Source organism: Rhincodon typus, chromosome 13 (genome assembly GCF_021869965.1).
Source record: "Rhincodon typus isolate 14 chromosome 13, sRhiTyp1.1, whole genome shotgun sequence".
Classification (NCBI taxonomy): domain Eukaryota; kingdom Metazoa; phylum Chordata; class Chondrichthyes; order Orectolobiformes; family Rhincodontidae; genus Rhincodon; species Rhincodon typus.
Window position 1 is genome coordinate 40,165,100 of NC_063344.1, and position 21,474 is coordinate 40,186,573.

Below are 21,474 nucleotides of genomic sequence, written 5' to 3' on the forward strand. Positions count from 1 at the left end.
GGGTCTGGTGACCCTTCCTCAGAACTGAGGAAGGGTCACCGGACCCGAAACGTTAACTCTGTTTTCTCCTCCACAGATGCTGCCAGACCTGCTGAGCTTTTCCAGAAGCTTTGTTTTTGTCCCTGATTCACAATGTTCTTTGGAAATATGTGTCCTCTGGTAATACAGATTTACAATAATTACAAAGAGCAAAGCAGGATAACAAGGCCACAAAAATGCAGAATTGTTAATTTCTAGAAGAATAGAAATGAAAAGCAAATAAAATCAAGCTTATATCAAACTCTGATTGCAAAACACTTACTATAACATGCACAGTTCGGTTCTCAATCATGTGATAAATTACAGAGGAATTGCAGAAGACCCTAAAAAGTGACTTACAAGAATAACACGAGGAAAGACTGAACTGGCTGGGGTCCCTTTTATCAGGAAGAAACTGAATTATGGATTTCTTTAATGCAGTGAAGGGATTGCATGGGGTAGATGCAAGGAAAATGCTTCCATTTGTCGGGGAAACAAAACTAGGTGTCATAAATATTACTTTACTTTTCCATCATGCTCTCAATCTGACCTCTCTGCTGTTTTCTCACAGCATTTCAATGCAGTCCAAATGTATGCTCAAAGTGCAGTAACTCATCTTTCAAATAGACACTTCACAGCCTTATAGACTCAGCACTGACCTCTACAATTCCAATCCATAAACTCCGTCAGCATTTTGTTTCCTTTCTCTTTCACAATTTTAGTTTTTCTCTTAATTTTGCTTCTCGACATCAGTTTATACAGCCTTTTGTATTTTGTAAAAAGGAGGAGTTTTAACCAATTATTTCCATGCCAGTTCCTTGCAATTGCAAGTCAGCTTGTCCCATTCCCGTCTGCACCCTGTAGACCCGCACTTATTTTTTTCCTCAAGTGCTATATACAACTTTATTAGCTCTTTTGCCAGTCACCTCAACTTATGTCCTCTGACTTTCGACCCTTCCAAATGGAACAGTTCTTTTACATTTGCTCTTTCTAAGCCTCACGTGATCTTCAACATCTTTATCATGTCTCCTCTCAAACCCTTCTAAAGGAAGGCAACCCCAACTTCACCAAATTGTCCAACTAACTGCAATCCTTCATCCTGGAATTATTTGAAGTCTTTCTGCATCCTCTCCAAAGCCTCACATTCTTCCCGATGTGCAGTGCTCAGAATTGCACACAGTCCCATTTGAAAGTAAACCAGCAACAATGTGGTTCAACATAGTTTTCTTGCTTTTGTATTCTATTCTAATATTGCCAAAACTCAGGACTCCATATAATTTACTAAACTTCCTTCTCTATCTGCCCTGTTAGCTCTAACAATTTGTGCACATATAGCCCCAAGTCTGTCAATGCCTGCACTAACTAGAGAATTGTAACCATCATTTTACATTTGTAAGAACAACAAGGCAAAGTCACATTTATATTTGTCTGCATAAAAATTGTCTACCACACATCCACCCATTTCACAAGAAATAACAAGGTGTAGAGCTGGATGAACACAGCAGGCCAAGCAGCATCAGAGGAGCAGTAAGGCTGACGTTTCCGGCCTAGATCCTTCTTCAGAAATGGGGGAGGGGAAGGAGGTTCTGAAATAAATAGGGAGAGAGGGGGAGGCGGATAGAAGATTGGTAAAGGAGAAGATAGGTGGAGAGGAGACAGACAGGTCAAAGAGGCAGGGATGGAGCCAGTAAAGGTGAGTGTAGGTGGGGAGGTAGGGAGGAGATAGGTCAGTCCAGGGAGGACAGACAGGTCAAGGGGGTGGGATGAGGCTATTAGGTAGAAGATGGGGGTGGGGCTTGAGGTGGGAGGAGGGAAAGGTTAGGGAGGCAGGGACGAGCTGGGCTGGTTTTGGGATTCAGTGGGGGGAGGGGAGATTTTGAAGCTTGTGAAATCCACATTGATACCATTGGGCTGCGGGGTTCCCAAGCAGAATACGAGATGCTGTTCCTGCAACCTTCGGGTAGCATCGTTGTGGCACTGCAGGAGGCCCAGGATGGACATGTCGTCTGAGGAATGGGAGGGGGAGTTGAAATGGTTCGCGACTGGGAGGTGCAGTTGTTTAGTGCGAACCGAGCGTAGGTGTTCTGCAAAGCGGTCCCCAAGCCTCCGCTTGGTTTCCCCGATGTAGAGGAGGCCACAACGGGAACAGCGGATACAGTATACCACATTAGCAGATGTGCAGGTGAACATCCGCTTGATGTGGAAAGTCTTCTTGGGGCCTGGGATAGGGGTGAGGTGTGGGGGCAGGTGCAGCACTTCCTGCAGTTGCAAGGAAAAGTGCCCGGCGTGGGGGGGCTGGAGGGGAGTGTGGAGCGGACAAGGGAGTCACAGAGAGAGTGGTCCCTCCGGAAAGCAGATAAAGGGTGGGGAGGGAAAAATGTCTTTGGTGGTGGGGTCAGATTGCAGATAGCGGAAGTGTCAGAGGATGATGCGTTGGATCCGGAGATTGGTGGGGTAGTACGTGAGGACGAGGGGGATTCTGTTTTGGTTGTTATTGCGGGGAGGGGATGTGAGGGATGAGTTGCGGGAAATGCGGGATACACGGTCGAGGGCGTTCTCGAACACTGAGGGTGGGGGTGGGGTGAATGTTGCGGTCCTTGAAAAACGAGGACATCTGAGATGTACGGGAGTGGAATGCCTCATCCTGGGAGCAGATGTGGCGGAGGCGAAGGAATTGGGAATAGGGGATGGCATTTTTGCAGGAAGGTGGGTGGGAGGAGGTGTATTCTCAGTAGCTGTGGGAGTCAGTGGGCTTGAAATGGATATCGGTTTCTAGGTGGTTGCCAGAGATGGAGACAAAGACAAAGACAAAGGGGTCCAGGAAGGAGAGAGAGGTATTCGAGATGGTCCAGGTGAACTTAAGGTTGGGGTGGAAGGTGTTGGTGAAGCCTGGTTTATCTCCTAGGAACAGAGGAATAGCAGTAGGCCTTTCAGCCCCTTCCCCTGCTCTGCCAATCAATATGATCACAGCTGATCTGTGGCCTAACTCCATAGGCCTGCCTTGAACTCAAATCATTTAATATCCTTGCTTAATAAAAAAAAGCTCAAATTTAAATGCAACAATTGAATTAGCATTGACTGCCCTTCGAGGGAGAGAGTTCCAAAACTCCAATATTCTTTGCTTTCTAACATGTCTCCTGAAAGGCCTGGCCCTTAATTCCTAGACTACGCCCCAGTTCAAGAATCTTCAACCAACGGAATTAACATCTTCAGCTATCTTGTCTTTCCCTCAATATCCTGAAGACTTCGATCAGATCACCTTTAACCCTTAAATTCTTGGGAATAAAGGCCTATTTTGTCTAATCTCTCCTCATAACTTACCCCTAAAGTTCAGCTATCATCCTTGTAAACCTGCAATGAGTTCACTCCAGGGCCAAAACGTTCTTCCTAAGGTGTGGTGCCCAGATTTGCTCACAGTACTCAAGGGGAGGTCTAACTAAAGTTTTGTATAACTGCAGCATAATGTCTTCATTCTTGTATTCCACTCCTTTAAACATGAATGCTAACAATCCACTAGCCCTCTTGACTATTTTCTGCGCCTGGAATTTTAAGAATTCCCAAATCTCATTGGACATTTACTGTATTTAAGTTTGCGCCTTCCAAAAAAAACTCTAATCTGTCCTTTTTCAGTCCAAAAATCACACTTGCATATATTAAAATAAATCTGCCGCAGCTTTGCCCATTCATGTAATCTATCAATGTCTTGTCATAATTTTACACTGTCATCATTGTCTACAGTGCTGCTCAATTTCGTGTCCTCTTTCTCTGCATTTTCCTCATAGTTCATAATATTGTTAGGCTTTGACATCTGCAAATTTTGAAACTGCACCTTGCACCACCAAGTCTAAGTCATTAATATATTATGATCTCAATCAAGAACAGAATTCTAGTGTTTGAAAAAATTTGAAACCTCAGTTACTTAGTAAATGAATAAAGCCACAAGATTCCAAATTTAAATACAAGAATTTTATTATACAATAGATAAACAAAGCTATAAATAAATATCATCTTGGGTAATCACTTTTACCTTATAACCTAAAATCAATATAAAAGTTAAACATTAGGTAGCAAATAAATTGCTTGATTATAAACATATTGCTGGTCCCCTTTCAACTTTTTCCCCATGTTAAGGGTCATGAGAATTTTCTTTGAATACCTTATCAGTCTTCATTTTTATATGTCATTTTTTTCCTAAAAACTAATCCCGTTACTAACATTCCCATCCCATGATTGGAATTTGAAACAAGTCACCCCCAGCTGAGATGCCAAAGAACAACTGAGCTACTGCAACTCTTTTATAAATTACCTGTTAAATAGCAGGTATAACTAAGGCAGATCTTATGAATTGGTTCAGCAATCCACTCAGCACGTGTCAATCTCAGTCACAAGGTCCTTCAAAACACAGTCTTTCTTGTGAAGAATTTCAGTTTCTCTTCAAGAATTTAGCCGATCCCTTGCCAAAAGCAGTGCACAACCAATACAAAGTTCCACGTGCATCAGCTTCACCAGAGATATTACATGCCTGCAGAATCACAACTCTGTTTATGATAGACTGGATGATGTTGAGCCAGTTATATTTGCTTCAGATAACAGAAACAGCTGCAGCAACTATATATTTGTCTGTTCTCAATTTCTGGAAACAGTCTGCTTTCTACAGCCAAACCTGTACTGCACCACTAAGGTCAAAATCTGAGCTGTGGTGCACTGTATTTTTTAAAATTGATTTATCATTTTCAGTTCACCTAGAATTTTTAGTTTCCAATTTCTATTTCTGTCTGAGTTGCTTTAGATTTTTTTGGTGGGCAGAGAAGAGGGAGGAGAAGAAGCACCAGACTCCAGAGCTGGATGGAAGACAGCACAATCAACACCATTTTTCCACACAAAACACCAATGGTGGAAAATGCCCCACCAGTGCCGGCCTGTCCAGTCCTTACTTCCATGTGTCAGGCATGCTGGCAGAAAGGCCATCTTAAAAGGTAATATGCCAAACTAGTAACTTGCATCTGTCGATAAAAAAATTGTTGCACTGCATGTTTCAATGAGCAGAAAATAATAAAGAACAAGATTTATTTCTTAGGTGAAGTTTTAGATCCACAAGACTGTTTCTAATAAAGCAGACAGAATGGTTAATGACACGAGAGCTAATTTTGAATTGGGTACAGAAGAGGGCACTTTCATTCTTTCACAGAGGTTGAAGCCTGAATTTCTCTAATCAGAAGGCCTTTGACAAGGTGCGCACAGGAGGCTGCCAAATAAGCTAAGAGCCCATGGTGTTAAAGGGCAAGCTGCTGACATGAATAGAAAATTGGCTGACTGGCAGAAGGCAGAGAGTAGGGATGGCAGACAGTGACTAGTAGAGTGGCGCAAGGATCTGTGGTGAGATGGCAACTATTCACGTTGTACATTGAAGATCTGGTCGAAGGAACTGAGGGTATTGTTGCTAAGTTTGCAGATAGTGCAAAGATCGGTGGAGGGACAGATAGTGTTGAGGGAGCAGGAAGGTTGCAGATGGTCTTACAGGCTGTGAGAGTGGGCAAAGAAGTGGCAGATGGAATACAATGTGGGAAAGTATGAGGTTATGTACTTTGGTTAGAAGAGGCTTAGACTATTTTCGAAATGGGGAAAGGCTTCAGAAATCCGAAGCACAAATGGACTTGGGAGTCGGGATTCTCTTAAGATTAACATGTGGGTGCAGTTGGCAGTTAGGAAGACAAATGCAGTGGCAGTATTCACTTCAAGAAGTTAGAATACAAGAGCAGAGACATACCGTTGATGCGGCGGTCCATGAGGAGGTTTACAAGAATGAACACAGGGATGAAGAATTTGTCATATGATGAGCAGGTGAGGACTCTGGGTCTCTATTCGATGGAGTTTAGAAGGATGAAGGGGGATCTCACTGAAACTTATAGAATACCAAGAGATCTGGGTAGACATGGAGATGTTTCCACGAGTAAGAGAGATTAGGACCCAAAAGGCACAGCCTCAGAGTGAAGGGGCCATCCTTTAGAACTGAAAGGAAGAAGAATTTCTTCAGCCAGAGGGTGGTTATTTGTGGAACTCATTGTGCAGAAGGCTGTGCAGGCTAAGTCATGGATTTTAAACAGATATACATGTTCTTGACTGGTAAGAGAATCAAGGGTTATGGGGAGAAGACAGGAGAATGAAGTTGAGAAACATATTAGCCATGATCAAATGGGGGAGCAGACTCAAATGGGCCAAATGGTCTAATTCGGCTTTTGTATCTTACGGTTTTATAATCATCTTCCTTTAACTTCAGGTTGTTGGAGACATTGCAATGATAGCGCGGTTATTTTTTTGTGAACTCTATCATTTACGTACAAGGGGAAAGGATCACAGATACTCTGCAATGTGTTGTTCCTAATCAATTTTTTTTTAAATTTTTACAAAAAAGCAGAGAGTCTTGTGAAACTTTGAATCATTTTTACCATCAGTTGCAGAAGAAACTGAAAGGAACTCATTATGCTGTGAACCACACTCCATCCCGTAGGATCACAAGAAAATATTGCAGATTTTTATTTCTGAACAAAGGGTAGAAAAAATAAACAAAGACAAAACCAACCAGTCACAAAACAACATTTAAATCTTAATTTTTTCCCTTTAGGAAAGAAGAGAAATGAAGATACAAGAATTGGTGCTGAATCTTGCTATACTCTTTCAAGACAGTGTAAATATGACCTTGAGCTTTGTCGACTTATTTGAGGAGAATCAGCATTTTACTGAAGAGGATGAACAGACGGTGAATTTGTTCATTTCACTGAACCCACCAATGCCCTGCAGCAGTTGTAATCTATTATAGAGATGCCTTTAAGTAGTATTGAAACTGTAGATCCTTAATAACACCAAGATAGCCCTTGCTGAGAAAATACCCAATGATAACATAGAATCTTTTGGATTCTTCAAACAAGTCAGCAGATCATAATTCTATGAAGGAGCCATCAAAAATCCTCATTGTGATATCAGAGTCTACTGGGGTTTAATTCCCTCAATTCTTCAAGTTTATTACCGATGATGGCAAAATCGTATTTTCTTTTGGAGTTCCTGAGATATCATTGTCTTCAGATGACCAGTCTCAAGCTGAAGAGACTATGGAAGTTATTGCAACACCTAAAGAAAGAGAGCTTATTAGCCTATGGTTTGTAGGGGCATCCTTTTTATGTCTTCAGAATTGTCCTCAGAATGTTCTTTACTTTTCATCTATCCAACTCCTTTCAAAATGAGATGCTATATAGTTCTTTCATTGTTGAAGCAGCGGACGATGCATCAGTGAAGTTCAGCATGGGAACTGAAAATGCTTCTTTTTTATCCCCAAGTCACTGCATTCACCTTTCCGCAACGGGCAAAGAAGGGAAGAATGAGAAACTCAGTTTGCCTTCTTCCTTTTTTTTTGTTTTTGAAGGCTCAGGTCCTGAAGATTTGTCTCTCAAGTCATTTTTTCCTTCGACCAATCTTTTGCCTTCATGTTAACGTTAAGTATCACAGCCCAGTCACTTGATGTTGAAAGGAGCTGGCATTCTACTCTGCAAATGTGTTTGTTTTTAAAACCAAGATAAAGCAACACGTACATTTCTCATTTTCTTAAAACAAATGGAGAAAATTGCTGGAGATCGATGCCTTTGATCACAAAGGCTTGAAGCATCGGCAGGATGAGAAAGATAGAAGCAGGATGAAAATATAAATCATTTATACTTCATAGTAAGCACACTTAATGGATACATAGCAAACTAGGAGGGAGTGTAATATATGAAGTTAATAACTACATGCCAATAACTAGACTGCACCATTATCGACATCATATTGCATGGGACTGGGACCTGATGGAAGAATGTTTTAAAGAACTTGGCTCTATTACGTTACATACCCAGTTTGAATCGTTGATAAAAGTTTCAGGTTTCACCAAAATGATGGCCAGTGTTTGTCTGCCTAAATTCTCTAAACTTGCTCATGATATTTAATCACTGGACTGCAACAAATAAAGATGACAGCTCATCACTTTCTTCTCAAGGATAATTAGGGATGGTCAATAAATGCCAGAGTGCTCACATCTCATGACCGAATTTTTAAAAATGCAGTTGTCACAGCTGATACACCCACCCCATTCCTTCCTCCACTTATCAACATCTGACACCACTGCTCTCCAACTACATAGCTAACATATTCTTTAAATGTTGCCACAATCTTGCTGCAGTAATCCCAGAGGTGCATTCCGGTCTCACAACTCTGCTGATTAAAAATGTTCCTTGAAGGAAACACGCTCACTGTCTACACATTTGACAATGCTCCAGATACTTTAATTCAAATTTCACCACAGACATTATGTACCTGTGGACATGTCCTAAAACAGGATAGCAGTAAGTCATTCAACCCATCATGCTTCAGATTACATCTCATCTATATTTCAGGTCTGTATAGCTACTTAATTACTTAAGCAAAACCCAACAACAATCACTAAAATTTCAACTAACCCAGCAATCCGTAGCCTTTTTCCACTACCCACTGTACAACAAACTACTTTAATTTCACTCCCGAATAGCTAAGCTATAATTTTACTATTGCGTCCTGTTGTTCCGAGTTCTCCAACTGTCCTAAAAAATTACATTAATTTAGTGTTTGGAGCTTAACGTGGACAAATGAGAAGTCATTTATGTTGATTCCAAGACAGGCAAGTGTGAGGGATTGTGTGAACGGAGAGGATGCCTGCATGCATGGGTCACCAAAGGTGACTAACAGGTACGCAGGATAATCCAAAAAGCTAATGGAAGGTAGGCCTTTATCTCTAGTGAACTGCAATTTAAAAGTGAGGAATGATGTTTCAATAACGTACACAGCATCATTATTCAGTTCTGGGCACCAATACTCAGGAGGGTCTGGTGCAAATTCACCAGAGTTTAAAAAAAAAAGGTTACATGATGATCTGACTTTCTAGTCCCTCAAGTTTAGAACATTGAATTAGAACGCTAAAGAATATCTAATTTTGGTCGGAAATCTCAAAGGATATCGAACAAATGTAATCAAGTTCTGATGAAGAATCACCAGTCTCGAAATGTTAATGCTGATTTCTTCCCACTGACGCTGCCAGACCTACTGAGTTTTGCCAGCAATTTCAGGTTTTGTTTCAGATCACCAGCATCCACAGTTCCTGGTTTTATTTTATACAGGTAAGTACAGTACAGTTTATAGGTCAGTGATGACTTAGCTGAACGGTAAGTGAGAGCAGAGACGGTTCTACCAAAGTGTGGACCACATAATATATGTTCCTCTGTAAAGATTTGCTTCGAAAGAGAACTGTAATCTTTTAAATAATATTTTTAAAATTATACATTTAAATGTATTTTCATAAAAAGCTGACAACAGAGTATCTTTCCCAAACAAAAAACGGCTGTCAAAAATAGCCACCTGCACAAATGGGTCCAATGACGTTACTTACTAAAGACCAAATGTCCCCAAGCCAGAATGTGTCTGAGGCCAAATTTCCACATGTCCAAGGGAAGCCGGAGACTGAAAATCCAGGAGTGGCAGAAGCTGGGAGTGGGGTCAAAGCTGACTCAAATTTGGACTGTGGGGGAGTGCTGCCCAGTACTCAGTAGCTTCACTGAAAGCTAAGGCTGGCTAAATAGGCCATCCTTTCATTTGGAGGACAGTTGCACCCTTTGCTTAGCAGCACTGCCAGGTAGAGTTTCTGCACATGCATACTCCTCGTACGATCGAGAGGTGACATTCCTATGACACAGCCTAAAAATTATTTAGAATACATTCTCATATGTAATACATGTTCTTTTTGGAGTTCTGTTTGGAACTTTACCAAATAGTTTAACTGTCCCTTCCATTTCCTTCAGTTGTTACATTGAGTGTATAGAAAAGGGCTTGTTGATCTAAGTGACAATAAAATAAGGCCAAGTCTTAATGCAACTGACTCATTTTCAAAGTGGGTCAGTGAAGGTCAGAGGTTGGGTTTTCTATCATTACAGCACCAGGGTTAATTTTTTAATTAATATCTCAATACAAAGTTTTGCAATCAACCTCAGATAACGGTGACTCTGCACCCATTAATGGAAATATTTACAGTTTGTTACCATTAGGAGTTTTATACTTTGGAACATTAACTAACTTAAGCGAAGATAAGGGGATCATGTGATCTGTTCTGCAGTCTGCCGACAGTGAACTTAGATGGTTTGATATTTAGGGATCAAAGGCAGGCTAAAAACGGTTCCATGGATAAGATATTCCAGTATGAATACCTTGCATTATGAAGGCAGCAGTCTCTTAGTTTACTACAAGTAGACACTGTCTCCCAAAGTTCTGGGAAAGGTTTGCTGGTATCTTGTTGCAAACAGTTATAAAGTGTCAATTTATTTCTAAGATGATAGAGTGCTAGAATTAAGGATTGCTAATTAGCATTTTTATCTGCAAGCAAGGTTAATGTATTTCATGAACAAAAACAGAAGTTGCTGGAAAAGCTCAGCAGGTCTGGCAGCATCTGTGAAGAAAAAACTCAAGAGTTAACATTTCGGGTCCAGTGACCCTTCCTCAGAACTGATGGTGGCTGGGAAAACGTCGGTTTAAATGCAGAAAATAGGGAAGGGGGATGGGGTAGGGAGTAAACGATAGGATAAAGGATAGAACCCGAAGAGAGAAAACAGCAGTTTGATAGACAAAGGAGTTGTTAACAATCTGGCTAAGAGGGTGAATAGCTTCAATGGGTGGTGACTAACAATGCACAGTGATAATAAGACCTGTGTGGGGTAGGGGGTTAGGACACGGAAGAGTTAGGGCCTAAAATCGGACTTGATATCAAGTTCAATAATTTTAGGGCCTAACTCTCCTAGCCCCCTACCCCACCCACCAGGCCTTGTTATCACATACAGACTAACAATAATATAGTGTCTAATGGCAGGCTAACAGTTTCCATTAATAGCTATTCACCCTCCTAGCCAGATCGCTATCAACTCCTTTGGCTATCCAACTGTTCTCTCTCTTTGGGCTGTATCCTTTATCCTTTCATTTACTTCCTATCCCCTCCCCCTCCCTATTTTCTGCATATAAACCGACGTTTTCCCAGCTACCATCAGTTCCGAGGAAGGTTCACCAGACCCGAAATGTTAATTCTGATTTTTTTTCTTCACAGATGCTGCCAGACCTGATGAGCTTTTCCAGCTACTTCTGTTTCTGTTCCTGATTTATAGCATCCGCAGTTCTTTTGGTTTTTAATGTATTTCATGTTCCCATGAAGAAGATGGAAGAGGAAGCCAATTGAGATCAGGTTACAGGTTTCCCTACTAATCAGTAAACGTCACAAACAGAAAGCAAATATTCCATCTGTATATCAGAACCAAAAGACTACATAACTCTGTGAGCTACCATAACTTGACACAGAAGGGAGACAGTCCCTACCTAAAGAAAATCATCCTACAGCCTTCCAGATTCTGGGAGACTTGTGGAAACAGAGATTCATTGGAACTGGATTACTGCTAGTAGTGAATTTAGATGAGCTCTGAAAACCAAGGTAAGTTACTACTTGGCAAAGAGGTGACGTAACCCACTGGACTCTGGCATCAACTATAGACTATCATTGATAAAACGACAACAATTCACAAGATTGTGTGGTATGTGTTATGAAAGAGGAATATTCCTTTCTGAAAAGCATAAATTACCTACTAAAATAATAACATTTTAGTCATTTGTTACAGCATGTTTTAAAACATGAACTTTTAATATGCCTTTCTTTTAAAATTCAACAGGAAGTTCAAATCTCTTAAAAATTGTTTGTTTCTACAAGAATAATAAGAAGCCAAAAGGAGCCTACTGCAACAGGAAATTCTCCTGAACACAATCTAGAAATACTTGCCCTTTGCTGACCCCTTACCCAAATTAGATTAGGATACTGGCACTGCTTTTTAAGTATCCCCTAACTACTTTATAACATTGGTATCTAATTTCCCCACATATTTGTTCCTCTACTCAAGTTAGCAGTCTATAGACTACGCAAAGCAATGTAGTTGCATACTTTTTGTTCCTTAGCTCTCGTCAAATTGATGGTCTTTGAACATGGAGACATCCTCTTTCTCAGCATTGCAATGTCACTTTAACCAAAACTGCCACCCATCCTCTTCTCTGAGCACCTTGTATCCAGGAATACTTAACATCAAGACTTTCCCTTGTTTGAGCCAGGTCTCTGATCATCACATGGTGTTCCCACATGGCAATCTGCACCTGCACCATTCTGCATTCATCTGCATGCAAAGTAACCCTAATTTAGATTTCATAATTCCTTCTTACGTATTCTTCTGTTTAGGTGAAGGGTGGCCCGAAATATTTAATTCTCTTTTATGTTTTATTTGTTCTTATAACATCCTAATTTGTAATGTATTTCATCATCATACCTAGTCCTAATCCATCAAAACTGGCATCTGGTCTTTTTTGGAGTAGATTCCCAATTTAATCATCCAAATCAAACTTAACTGCTGCTTCTTCTTTGGTTGCAGCATGTTTCATCAGACAATGCGTGAGACTTTCTAGATTAGATTGTTGATTCAATGTTACTTTCAACCTGTTTTGCAAAACATCTCAGCCTCTATATTCAAAAGGCCCTTGAAACCAGACATTCAATTTAATCTCATTTCCAAGAAATTGATCAAATTCCACAAACCCTGCCCAAAGAAAATCATGAACATGCATCATAAAAGATCCTGAAAATTTCCCTTTGGTGGATCTGCTTACAGTGGATTTGAACCCACTTTCAGCAAGCCAAATCGAACTGATAAATACCATACCCACAATGCATTATCCAATCCACAAACTGAAATTTGTTTAATTCTCACAGTTTCCCTTCTTCATCGCTAGTCTCCCTTGTGCAATTTCAAAAACTGAAATTGTTCACCCTGCAAGAATAAAGTTTTAACAATTTGAACTACATTCCCACAAAGAATTGGGCAAACATCAGAGAAAGTTCAGGATTACATTTTCCACACAGGGAGTCCATTCTAATGTCTGGATATCCAAGTCTCTGTCTGAAATATTGTAGGATAAGGTTAGTAGTCTCCTACTTTGAAGTGCCAAATAGACACCAGATTCTTTCAAACAATATAGTTATTTCTGTTTAACTTCTCTTATTAAATTTGTCTTTGAATTTGCTGGCAGCCACTAAAACATTTCAGTCAAGCAGTATTCTTACATTGCTTTGTAATGCTGCTTACATTGTACAACTTTGTCAAGTGATGGTTTCAACTCGCCCTTGTGTTTTTTTTCTAGGTTACCGCTTCCCATCTTCCCACTGTGAAAGTCAGCACTGTTCTTTGGGTTTCAACGATTTCAGCCAAATATCCTTGCAACTTGTCCATTATCTTGGACATTTAGTAATTTGTTGATAGCTTTCCCTGCTGTCCATGCAATCATCACACTCCTCCATTCATTGAATGTTACTGGCATATCATCTGGATAACCACACAGAGCAGTTGTACAATGGACGCAATAGCTTTGATCTATGTGTCAGTATCATTCTGCCCATCATCACCCAGTCCTTTATCTACCATATTCCGCTCCTCATAAAAAAAAGACTATAAAAATACAAGGTGCCTTCACAGTTTTGTATTAGTTGGTCAGAGTCTGAATGCTTATAATCAATTCCAATTAAACAAAATGAACGGACCTTAATCATCTCAATACCACTGCTTTTTCACCGCTCCCTATCACCTTACCAGGACTTTTCCACTCTTTGATCCTCCTTATTATCACATACTAAAATCCCTAGGACTAAAACGTATCTCAGATGGTCTTATACAATGCTGTGAAGCTCTCTGAAAATCTCAGAGGTATTTCAAGTGCACAGAATGAAAAAGAAAATGAACTAACTGTAGTCCTCTGGTCCTAGAATTGACTAATCACACAATTTATTTTGGGATATATCTCATTGACCTGTTAAGTACAATAGCCCCCAAGCATGTGAAGTAATTTTTTTTCCATATTCCCGTGCTATAGTGGTTGTTAGCTAATTAACAAAGCTGCAAGTTAAGATCCTATGGATCATCACATGATTTATTTCACAGTCTACTGCTGAAAGGACTTCTAGTTAGTGTTCATGGCCACAATATGCATATGTCTCTTGTATCTCTAAAAACTTGTCATTAACAAATTCCAGATCCCACCCATTATCAGTCAGAAATCTAGCCAATGCTTCCAGTCTGACACCGTTTCCATGCCCACCCCACCACCGAGACATTTTTGCACGAGTTTAGCGAGAATAACCATTCAACTCTTACCACGTGTAGAAAGACAATCTGGTTGTCATGGCTGTAATATACAAAATGAAAATTCTTTTGTTCTTATTCAACAGCTTTAAATTCACAATTACAACTTTGCTAAAATATCTCAGATTGAAGACTTATAACCAGGCAGGGCAGCAACTTTCAATATTTGTGTATTTCACATTTTTCACAAATCTCCAGTAAGCCTTGTGTACTCATTATCAAACACACCATTTGTGATGAGAAGATGAGCAAATTGAAATTTAAGACAACTGTTGTTTTCTCGTAGATACTTATCATCTGATGCCACTCCTTTAACACTTTTTTAAAAACCACATATTCTGATTAGAAAACGTCAGGTCTTGTGAAGGGTATATATGCAATAACGCCCTGATGTGGTAAACTACACCTCCACTGACTTTCCAAAAATCAATTGCTCTATCATGAAACATGACCCAGGTTCATTTGTGGCGGAGGAGCCTCAAAACTAATGCTTGCCTTCAACTCCCAGGAATAAAATATTTCCGTTTCATCAGAAATGCAGAGTTCCCTTATTTCATGTTTAAAAAAAAAACACCACTGCACAAGATTACCACTTTTTGGGAAACGTAGCTCACTGCATTTATTCAACACATTCCATATGCTATCCCACTTCTCCCGAGACAAGACACATGTTGTTTAAGTCGGCTGATATATACAGTGTTTGGTTACAATATCAAACATTTCCCAGTCTCACACTACTTAAAAATATTCTACGTTTTTTTCTGAAAGTTTCTCTGTTTTTGTTAGGAGTGTATGACTTCATTCAGGCCTGTTACATCTTTCTTGTAACCATGAGATTGGAAGATTGAGTTTATCAGTCACCTTTGGACCCATCATCCCACTTGGACTCGTCTAAGTTTCTAATTTAAGTGCTTCATGCAGCACCATTACAATTGAGCTACAAACCTCAATTTATTTCTCCACATTGTTTTGTATTGTCAGAAAATTTAGTCTCTTCAGCCAATTCACTGTTATAGATAATAAACAGTTGAGACCCAAGCATTGATCCTTATGGAAGAGTCCCTCCATCCTGTTACTGCTCTACCAACTTTCCCCTCATCTACACAGCCAGTTATATCTTCTAAAAGGATAAGTTGTCAAACATGTCATCCCTTTCATAAATCTATGTTGACTCTGCTTAATCATATATAGAGTGTGTGAAGTGAGCTTTTACCGGGTTCGGAAAAATAGATTCCAGCACTTATTGTACTACTAATGTGATGTTGACTAGCCTAAAGCTCCCAATTCCCCCTTCCTTTTTTGTTGAAATCTTGGGTTTGTATTTACTATCTTCCAACCTATGCCTTCGTGTTTCTTTTCACAAGCAAGAACTCTAACATGTACATTTTAAAAAAAGAAATTCTATTCAAAATCTTTTAAAAGAATTACTAAGAAACTCACTGCCCTATATTCATATGAATATAAAACATTACTTTAGAATTTTTTTAATTTGCAATATACAGAAAGCTCCAAAAGCATTCTGTGTAAAATTTCAGACCATCATTGCTATAATAATGCCCAATACTGTTTTACTAATTTGGTTATTTGTTAAAATAATAGTGTGAAGATTGGGGCTACTGAATTTGGTATTGTTTATTTGTATATTCAAAAGGCATTTAATAAAAGTGCAAACTATTGGCTCACTTGCAAAATTAAAGCCCATGGATTAAAAAGTCAACGGTTGAATGGATACGAATTTGGTTAAATGGGTTACAAACAGACATTTGGTTAATAGTCGATTTTCAAACTGGAGGGACATTTTCAGTGCGTTGGTTTTGAACAGATCTTTTTGATATACATTATATGACTTGGATTTGGGTATTGAAGGCATTATTTAAAGGTTTGCAAATGCCAAAGTTCAGAAAGGATAGTGAAACAGACCTCAAGCAGTGTGGTCGTATTAGATGGCTAATAATTCAGAGGCATGAATGAATGCTCCAGAGGCAAATTCAAATTGAATTTAAATAAGTTAATTAAATAAATCTGGAATACAACAAACTAGTGTGAGTAACGGTGAGTATGAAATTACCAAATTTAAATTTAAAGTGGCATGTAGATCACTAATACCCTTTAGAGAAGCAAATCTTCTCACTTTAGCTCGCCCTGCCTACATGGACTCCAGACCAAAAGCAATGTATTTCATTCACATTTATCTTTGGAAATGGGTGCGCTAGCCACTTGTATTGTTGTATTGACATGTTATAAATAGAAAATTAAAAGTATGAAGCCAGATGTACCACCAGCATCAAGCTAGTCCCAGTTGCATCATGGGACACCCAGGCTTGATGAATCTGGAAAGTACCTCACTAATACCGGTCAACCAAGACTCTTCAAACAATGGCTTGAAATAACTATTATTTTTGATTTTGAAATTCTCATCTTTGTTTTCAAATCCATTTATGACCTTGCAGGTCCCCAGGTCAGTATTCTCTTCCAGCCCTACTGCCCTCTAAAATATCTGCTCTTGTCTAATTCAGATTTGAAGCATCCCTAGTTTTAATAGCTCCACCTTTGTGGCTGTACCATCAGTTGCTGAGGGCCAAGCTCTGAAATTCCCTCCTTAAAACCTATCTCATAACCAAGGTTTTTTTTTTAAAAAAAAAATGTCTGACCCAATATATCCTTGTGTTTTGGTGTCTTTTGTTCTAAAATGCTCGTGAAGCACCTTTGAATGTTAGATTTATTTAATGCCTTTATGTTGTCAGCCAATTTCCCCGACTCCTCTGCCATCAGTTATTACTGGGTGTACCCATCCAATCAACTAATATATCTATTAAAAGGCACTAGTGTATACATATAGAAGTCAGTCATCCTTGGGACATTCAATATGACACTGGATGCCATATAGTCTCATGGTATCATGGTTTCATGATTACCACATACCCCCTTCCCTTAACTAATCAGTATTCTATATATTGAACATCACTTGCTAATCACGTGACAAGAATACAATGTACTTAGGATAGGGTACTTGCATCCAACACCACATCCCCTTGATTTCACCTGGTTCCTGACCTTGTCATTCCTATTGCAAAATATCACTCGAGGAATTGGAAATGATTGCAGAATCTAAGTGTTGAGATTGTTTCTGTTATTACTACAACATTATAAAGGAGGGCTGAATAGATGTACAATGTGAAATGAGACAAAAAGGTGAAACAGAGTACAAAACAGGCAGATAGATCCAAAGTAACAGCAAAAAGAAACACAAGGTCAAAGTAACTGAGTTCCAGGTAACTTATGACAAACTTTGGACCAGGAAATCTTTGAATCTTCAGTCAAAAAGCAAAATGATCTACAAGTACAAAATAAAAAGAACTACAGATGCTGGAAATCTAAAATAAAAACAAAGTGCTGGAGAAACTCAGCAGGTCTGGCCAGTACCTGTGAGAAAGAAACAAGACTTAAGGTTTTTTCTTCAAATCAGTAACCCTTCAGCAGAACTCCGTCAGATAGAGCAGCAGAATTTCAAGGTCTTTGAGGGGTCACTGGACTCAAAACATTAACTCTGGTTCCTCTCTCTAAAGATGCTGCCAGACCTGCTGAGTTTCTCCAACACTTTGCTTTTGTTTCATGATCCACAAGCAGCAGATCATTATGGTTTCAGCCTCAGATTCCAAAGCACCATCCCTTGACATTTCATGCTGACTTCATAAACACCCCCACAAATAAAAAGGTAAATGAAACTTCTGAATAACAACAGGCCAAAAGAGAAATGAAGTAGCCACATCAGTTCACTACAGACAACATACACAGAAGAGTACTCCATGCCCTGAATAACCATTTAAAGACTAGAGAATATATATTAACCACAAAATCCCTACAGTGCGTAAGTGGGCCTTTCAGCCCATTGAGCCCACACCAATCCTCTGAAGACCATCCCACCCAGACCCACTCCCCTACCCTATAACCTTGCTAATCCACCTTGTCTGAACATCCCTGAACACTACGAGCAATTGAGCATGACCAATCCACCTAACTTGAACATCTTTGGACTGTGGGAGAATGAGTAAACTCCACACAGGCAGTCGCCCCAGGGTGGAATCGAACCGGGGTCCCTGGCGCCGAGGCAGCAGTGCTAATGACTGGGCCACCGTGCCGCCCCAATAGAAGTACTTTGACTGTTAAAGCTATTTTCCGCACCTTCGATTGCATTAATAAAAAGTTCACCAACAGGATTTACAAATGCTTTTAACACTACTACAAGTATCAAGTGCAACCAAATTTTGGTAAATCCCAAGAATAAAATTGGTAACAATATGAAAACTACTCAACAACTTCAACTCAATATTTTGCGAGTATCCTGGGCTTAAATCTCGCGTTTGTTGCCTGCAATTAAGTAGCGTTGCTCAATGGGGAACAGTCATGGAACTAGACAGTTCTAACGCATATGCACTAGAATAAATAGATACAATAAAGCTTTTAAGTATGAGGATCGGTTTTATGGTCTAAAAAAAACTGCCCGGATTTTAAAATCGAGCAGTAGAAACATTTCTAACACTTTAACGAAGGCATCTGTGATTAATTCAAGTCGATTAACAACATTTAACACACTCTTTCTCGAAAATCATGAGCTGCTCTTAATTAACTTATTTTCTTTAGCATCATCGGGTTACCGGCGAAAACACCAACATTATAATTTATTCTGTGATAGCACAGATTGATATTACCGAGAACATTGAAGCAGTATTTTTGCGTTGGGAGCTTTGAAGACGATCTGAAGGGAAATCAGTTTTAATGTGTTTTAAATTGACAAAGCCTGTGCTTTTGGTCGTATCTTTACTGGATTTTAAAAGGAATGCACGCTCAGTTAAAGGAGAGCTCCAAGATACCCTGTTTTCTTGCAAAAAAAAATGCTATGCTCCACATCAATCAGAACATCAGGTGCATTGGTTTTGTTGTTAATAACAGGTGTTTACGTAGCTCTTCTAAAGCTATGTAAACCTTTGTTATTTCCAAACCAAGATACTGAACATAATGGAAATTATATCAAACAACATGCAAATCTAAAATAAGGCGGAATTAAAACCGCATTAGTAAATAATTTCATTCTGTACAATTATTCTGGAGATCAGATGAATTTCTGACATCATGCCCTATATAGGTATTTAATGAAAGCTCAACTCCTCTTAATTATGTGTCAATTAATATCAAGTAATTTGTACGGTTTATCTTAATTAAAGCTGCTGAAAATTGTTATCGTTCTGCCAATGATACACTCGACAAGGCTTTTCTACAATTTATACTGAATTAATAAAAAGATTTGGTCAACCAGTATAAAATATCGACAATACAAAACAACGTATACGATAAACGCACAAAAAAAATGACATTTTAACATTTGAGTCGAAAATGCAACGCTTGACAACCGTTTTCTGTAAACTGAAACATTTTCCGAGCACACAGCCCCTAAATCAACTGTCTTACATACAAGTATTTTTAAATAATGCTGTTTCTATTGCATATTATGTCACATATGCTTAAAATTATAGACCAAAATTATTTACCAGTACCAAAGCTTCAAGCTACATTCTGTGCGCTTACCAAACGGCTGTCATTTATTAACTATTCACGTACACGATTAAGAAAAACATGGGATTTGAAGAATCTTTCTTGCTTTCCCCTTTCTCACCCTAATCGACGGCACGATGCATTTGGCGATTTCAGATGCGAAACAATTCGGCTCACTGCTGTTCAGAGGCTACATACCAACATTTCTCCAAATTGTAATAGTTTCCCCATTCACCACCATTAAAACCCAGCTATCGTACAACTATTTCGGCGGGGCAATCCTAAACACAGCAATTCAGTGGCGTTTTTACGTCGATTCCTGTAAACCTAATTTTTGCCGACTTCCCCGGAGGTTTCCATTCTCAACACAGAATATCCGAAGGAATTTAAGATATTTGCGCTATAAACCTTTCACAGATCGGATGTATTTCGCTAAGAGCTTCGAGATCTGTTTTCGGCGATGAGCTTTTTGACACAGGTTTTCCCGTTCGGCTGCACTTCAAAACGACACACAGATTCACCTAGTGGTAACTGGATAACTTGCACCTCCCTAAACTGCCATTTTCTAGTTTTACCTTTTTTTGCAGTACCATAGTGGAATCTTGGTGATTTTCTTTTAAATCATTGGATCTAAAACATGTTGTTCATTTTTTAAAAAAAAAGAGCCCGCTCTGAAAACTGAAACTCAACCTTTGTTTTGAAAAGCAGAAAAAAGACCCAAAATGCAGTGAGTTTATTAAATGGCGGAGTAGACTCGAAGGGCCGAGTGGCCTATTCTTGTTACAAACTTGTATATGTGGGAGTTAGGGGCTGAAAGGTGGTTTTCAACACTCAGCGACAAGTAGCAGACTGAATATATCACTCCACAGTTTAGTATACAGGCGATTAAAATGAATGTGGAGCAGGATTTAGGTAATTCAGATCGATACTTTCGGTCTGTGGCTATTTAGCGATGCGATGGGAATACTTCAATTTGTACGTGAAGGAGGATTAAGGGGCTAATTTTAACATAATTTACTTTTATCCAGTTAAGTGAGCGGAAGCAAAAAGCGGTTGTGTGAAACTTTAGCTAATCAAAACCTGTCGATTTTACGGTGGGCGGGTTAGATTAATATTATGTCCCAAATCTTTGAAAATATGGGAGAGGAGTGAAGACTAATCACAATGAAAGAGCAAGTCGAAATTAATAAACTTGGTGATTAGAGAGGGACGTATCTCAGAGTATACAGAACCAAATTCAAGGAGTGGGAAAATTATGAACTTTAGTAAGGAAATAGAAAGGAAGAGAAGCATTTGGCAAAACTGATCTGAATTATAAGACGTGTGTAAAATTTTAGTCAGAACTGAGGCCTTGTGACACTTTGGAACTGTTGACCTTTTTTCATAGAAGGACTGACATTTATCTGTTGCTCTTTTTAAACAATATGTATTCCTTTTTGTTTGAAATACCAGGATTAAAGATGGTTAAAACATCAAATGAGCTGATTATCAAAGGTGTTTTGCAAAGCATAAAGATAATAAAAGGACTCTTGTGACAGAGTGGTGGTCCTACCTCTGGGCCAGAAGGATGGGTTCAAGTCCCACACATGCTCCTGATGTGCGTCATAATGTGGCTGGACAGATTGATTAAAAATATCTACAATGT

The 21,474-nt window shown here is 39.3% G+C and overlaps 1 protein-coding gene across 1 annotated transcript in view; it reads right to left on the minus strand.

Annotated features, from left to right (window-relative positions):
• The window catches only part of nlgn1 (neuroligin 1), a 496,423-nt gene extending 476,040 nt beyond the window's left edge, over positions 1-20,383 (minus strand). The window contains exon 1 of the mRNA XM_048604767.1: positions 19,951-20,383. The gene's annotated coding sequence lies outside the window, so the exon portion shown is untranslated. The remainder of the gene's footprint in view (positions 1-19,950) is intronic.
• Between the last annotated feature and the right edge of the window lie 1,091 nt (positions 20,384-21,474).